General features: G+C 42.7%; 1 long non-coding RNA gene across 14 annotated transcripts in view; it reads right to left on the reverse strand.

The window, feature by feature from the left end:
• The window catches only part of LOC135097222 (uncharacterized), a 38,644-nt gene that overhangs the window by 7,395 nt on the left and 26,249 nt on the right, over positions 1-5,000 (reverse strand). For 10 of the 14 annotated variants that reach the window (XR_010265465.1, XR_010265474.1, XR_010265471.1 and 7 more), the window contains one exon: positions 4,598-4,674. The exons of the other annotated variants lie outside the window; for them this stretch is intronic. This is a non-coding gene — a long non-coding RNA (uncharacterized LOC135097222). The remainder of the gene's footprint in view (positions 1-4,597; positions 4,675-5,000) is intronic. 14 annotated transcript variants of the gene reach the window in all.

Raw genomic sequence — 5,000 nt, forward strand, 5'->3', positions numbered from 1 at the left:
AGAGAACAATAGGAGGGACCCCATCAGGCCCATAAGCCTTCCGAGGGTTTAGGCCAGCGAGGGCATGGAAAACATCATTACGAAGAATTTTAATACGTGGCATGAAGTAGTCAGAGGGTGGAGGAGAGGGAGGAACAAGCCCAGAATCATCCAAGGTAGAGTTTTTACCAAAGGTTTGAGCAAAGAGTTCAGCTTTAGAAATAGATGTGATAGCAGTGGTGCCATCTGGTTGAAATAAAGGAGGGAAAGAAGAAGAAGCAAAGTTATTGGAGATATTTTTGGCTAGATGCCAGAAGTCACGAGGGGAGTTAGATTTTGAAAGGTTTTGACATTTTCTGTTAATGAAGGAGTTTTTGGCTAGTTGGAGAACAGACTTGGTATGGTTCCGGGCAGAAATATAAAGTGCATGAGATTCTGGTGATGGAAGGCTTAAGTACCTTTTGTGAGCCACCTCTCTATCACGTATAGCACGAGAACAAGCTGTGTTAAACCAAGGTTTAGAAGGTTTAGGTCGAGAAAAAAGAGTGATGAATGTATGCCTCCATGCCAGACACTATCACCTCTGTTATGTGCTCAGCACACAAAGACGGGTCTCTGACACGGAAGCAGTAGTCATTCCAAGGAAAATCAGCAAAATACCTCCTCAGGTCCCCCCAACTAGCAGAGGCAAAACGCCAGAGGCACCTTCGCTTAGGGGGATCCTGAAGAGGGATTGGAGCGATAGGACAAGATACAGAGATGAGATTGTGATCAGAGGAGCCCAACGGAGACGAAAGGGTGACAGTATAAGCAGAAGGATTAGAGGTCAGGAAAATGTCAAGAATGTTGGGCGTATCTCCAAGACGGTCAGGAATATGAGTAGGGTGTTGCACCAATTGCTCTAGGTCGTGGAGGATAGCAAAGTTGAAGGCTAGTTCACCAGGATGGTCAGTGAAGGGAGAGGAAAGCCAAAGCTGGTGGTGAACACTGAAGTCTCCAAGAATGGAGATCTCTGCATAAGGGATAAGAGTCAGAATGTGCTCCACTTTGGAAGTTAAGTAGTCAAAGAATTTCTTATAGTCAAAGAAGTTAAGTGAGAGGTATACAGCTCAGATAAATTTAGTTTGAGAGTGACTCTGTAGTTGTAGCCAGATGGTGGAAAACTCACTCAAGAGCATGGGCACGAGAGCACATCAAATCATTGCGCACATAAACGCAGCATCCAGCTTTGGATAAAAAATGAGGATAAAGAAAGTAGGAGGGAACAGAAAAGGGGCTACTGTCAGTTGCCTCAGACACCTGAGTTTCAGTGAGGAAAAAAAGATGAGGTTTAGAAGAGGAGAGGTGGTGTTCTACAGATTGAAAACTAGATCTTAGACCACGAATGTTGCAGAAGTTAATGAAGAAAAAGATGAGGGGGATGTCAAGACACTTAGGGTTGTTGTCAGAAGAGCGCTCTGACCTGGTCCCCTCCCCAGATGGGGACTCTGAGGCTGGTGTAGGAGTCACCATGAATTTTGAAATTATGAGTGAAAGGCGTGTGTGTGTGTGTGTGTGTGTGTGTGTGTGTGTGTGTGTGTGTGTGTGTGTGTGTGTGTGTGTGTGTGTGTGTGTGTGTGTGTGTGTGTGTGTGTGTGCGCGTGTGTTATTAGGTGCTTGTAGTTTTGTGTGGAGGAAGAGAGTTGTCTTTAGAGGGCAGGCTGTGACTGCCCCCCTGTGTTGTGAGACACAAAGGGAAACGTTCAGTGAGGTCACAGCTGGGTTTAATGATAAGTTCACAGCACCCCCTGAACAGTGCTTTAGACCTCACTGGGAGTAATTATCATTTTGGCAGGTGCCTACTGCCTCCTCCAGTAAGTATGGTACTCTATTTCCTGACATCAAAGGCACCCTCCCTCTCTCTCTATACCATACTGACAATTACACATAGGGTGGCCTGGACAAAGCCCCCCCCCCACACAAACACACACACACATACACACACACACACACACACACACACACACACACACACACACATACATACATACACATACATCATTCAAACTTTTAGCAATAATAATAATAATAATAATAATAATAATAATAATAATAATAATAATAATAATAATAATAATAATAATAATAATCTATTTATCTACATATGTATCATGCCAGCAATCTCACACAGACTAACTCACACACACACTAAATAACAGACCAAAACTATGTCAAAAGATAATAAAAAGACAAATGGACCAATTTTTTGGAAGATAATTAAATTCTTACAAACTGTCAAATTGATTTTATAAAGGGGAGAAGTTGTCTCACCAATGTGTTGTGCTATTATTGAAGAGTGATTCATATAATACAGGAGAGAGAGAGAGAGAGAGAGAGAGAGAGAGAGAGAGAGAGAGAGAGAGAGAGAGAGAGAGAGAGAGAGAGAGAGAGAGAGAGAGAGAGAGAGAGAGAGAGAGAATGGTTGGGCAGACTGCATTTACCTCCACATTTAAGCAAGTTGGTGCTATTTAATGGTCAAGCTTTGGTTGGCATTCCGTCCAGAGACTAAAGATGTACTGAGTGAAAACTTTGTCATTAGGTTCTCTTAGTGTGGTTTAAACAAAGGCAGGACTAATGCATGGGTAAATGAACCATTATTTATGTAGGATCTTGAGGTGCACCACGGCAACATTGAAGCCCCAACAGGCCGAGGTTTGTAGCTGATGTCAGAGTCCTCAGTTGACTGTTTACAGGAAGAGTGTGGCAGCAACCTCAGACTGACAGACAGGTGAGATGCTGATGGTCAAGTAAGTCAGCTGCCTCATTTTTAGCAATGCCTGCATGAGTGGAGCCTAACTGTGTATCTTTTCCATGCTAACAAGGCAAAATTGCCACTTATGACCTGGAGTAACAAGGGGCTAGACTAATAAAGATGCTGGAGGTGACTCAGAATGTGAGCTAATGAGAGAGAGAGAGAGAGAGAGAGAGAGAGAGAGAGAGAGAGAGAGAGAGAGAGAGAGAGAGAGAGAGAGAGAGAGAGAGAGAGAGAGAGAGAGAGAGAGAGAGAGAGAGATTTAATAAACATCTCAGATCTTTGGGTACCATAAACATACCCAGATCTTTGGGTAGGTCTCATTCCTACCCAAAGATCTGAGCCCTTTCCGTAGGTGGAAGAAAGAAAACACACACACACACACACACACACACACACAGTTCATAATATCCCTCCTGATCCACCCAACATTGCTGGATAAAAACATCCCTGACCAGGATTTCTACCTTCTCTTACAATTCCACGTTTGAAATGTTGGCACATGACGTGGCATTTGATACGAAGGTAGGCAAGAACTAACCTATCTAAAGCACTCCTATTACTGTAGTGCACATGACCTCTGAGTGCCTCCCAAGTTGTTCCATGACTGGCTAGCATTTTGAGCACAGGGAGGGAGACACAAGCAAGTCTTGTGTAGCCACAATATACTGTATATGGTGAGACACTATCATTTTTTCCCTAATTGTACTTTTAGTTTGCAGCTTTACAATAACATCTTCATTTAAATATATTCTGTCATCAGATCTTATAATTCAATATACTGTACTTATTAAAATAAATATTCGTTCAAAGAGGATGCTACGATTTATCTTCGACCCGCTCGGTCCGGCAATGATGGTGCTCTACGGATCGTCGCGCATCAAGACGCTCGGCGTTGTCGGAGTGACAGAGAAAGCAGGTGAAAACAAAAGGCAACTGAAAGTCAGCTTATGCACATGTCTGAATGGCTGGTGAGTGCTACTGCTCTGCTGGTCAGCCCCCACCTCTGCCTTGCCTTCCCTACCCAACAATATCCTTCCCAGCTGTAGCATTAACACTCAAAGGCAAGACAACATAGGACTGCAGTGACTGCCTGCATTGTGGTTCATTTACCTACACTACAACATCAAAAGCTACACTCAAATTATCTTTTACATAGATTTATACTAACTCCTTCCCTACATGGTGGTGCATCCTGATATTTAAAATGGACTGTGAAGCAGCACAGTTAAATCAGAATGTAGTTCAAACTTTTAAAATGTGTAAGTTGTTCTCAGACATCACCTTGCCTCTTCATTAAAGAAAGAAGAAAAAAAAGAATGGAGGAGGAAGACAAATTCATAATAAGTAGGTACAAGAATTAGCTTAACTAGCAAATATGAATTATTAGCTCAACCTCTAACAAACCTTTACAAAAACAGCACAACTCCAGTTCCCAGCCACAACTGGTTGGCTGACATAAGAAATTTATAACTTATTGTAAACATTTACAAGAAAGCAACAAAGCAAAGGCACGTTTACTTGACGTTAGCCAAAAGCCGAATGTTGTCCAAACACGATTCACGTCATCACGTCAGCAAACGTCACCCTTCCATCCACCGCAAGAGAACAACAAGTTACGAGCGGCTCTGACAACAAGAGATGCAGCAAGTGCACGTGCACGTGTACTCGCAGAGTACATGTGTCACATTTTCAGTCCATACCAAAATTTGTAATTAATGTGTAACATTTGGAAGGCAACCGTGCAGAATGAATCGGACAGGTGCAACAAACGACAGCGTGGTGAAAGGGTGACCAGAGCCTTCCAGCAGCCTCCCTGAGCCTCACCTTGCAGTCTGCTGTGAGGCAAGAGAATGCCACACTGTCCTCCTCAAAGCGGATCATCGTGTGTTCACGTTCCGGGCCTGCCGGGAAGTAACATTAAGTGCACGTCAGATTTGCAATGGGGGCTCAAATTGACTTACTTATACTAATACTTCTATTGTTATTACTATTATCATTGTTTATATTGCTTCTTGTCACATCCGTGCTCTTAATAACTTAATTTCATGCTTTCAGACTCTGCTTCCAGACCAATCTTCTTTCTACTTTCCGGCAGATCTGTAGTGAAAATGTTCAAAATCTGATGAAAAAAAAAAGTGAAGACAATTGTAAAAGCCTATAGATAAGCTAAATATTAATAGATTTTAAATAAGGGGAGTAAATGCTTATGTGGTGAGGTGTGTGGGTG

Source organism: Scylla paramamosain, unplaced genomic scaffold (assembly GCF_035594125.1).
Source record: "Scylla paramamosain isolate STU-SP2022 unplaced genomic scaffold, ASM3559412v1 Contig15, whole genome shotgun sequence".
Lineage (NCBI taxonomy): Eukaryota > Metazoa > Arthropoda > Malacostraca > Decapoda > Portunidae > Scylla > Scylla paramamosain.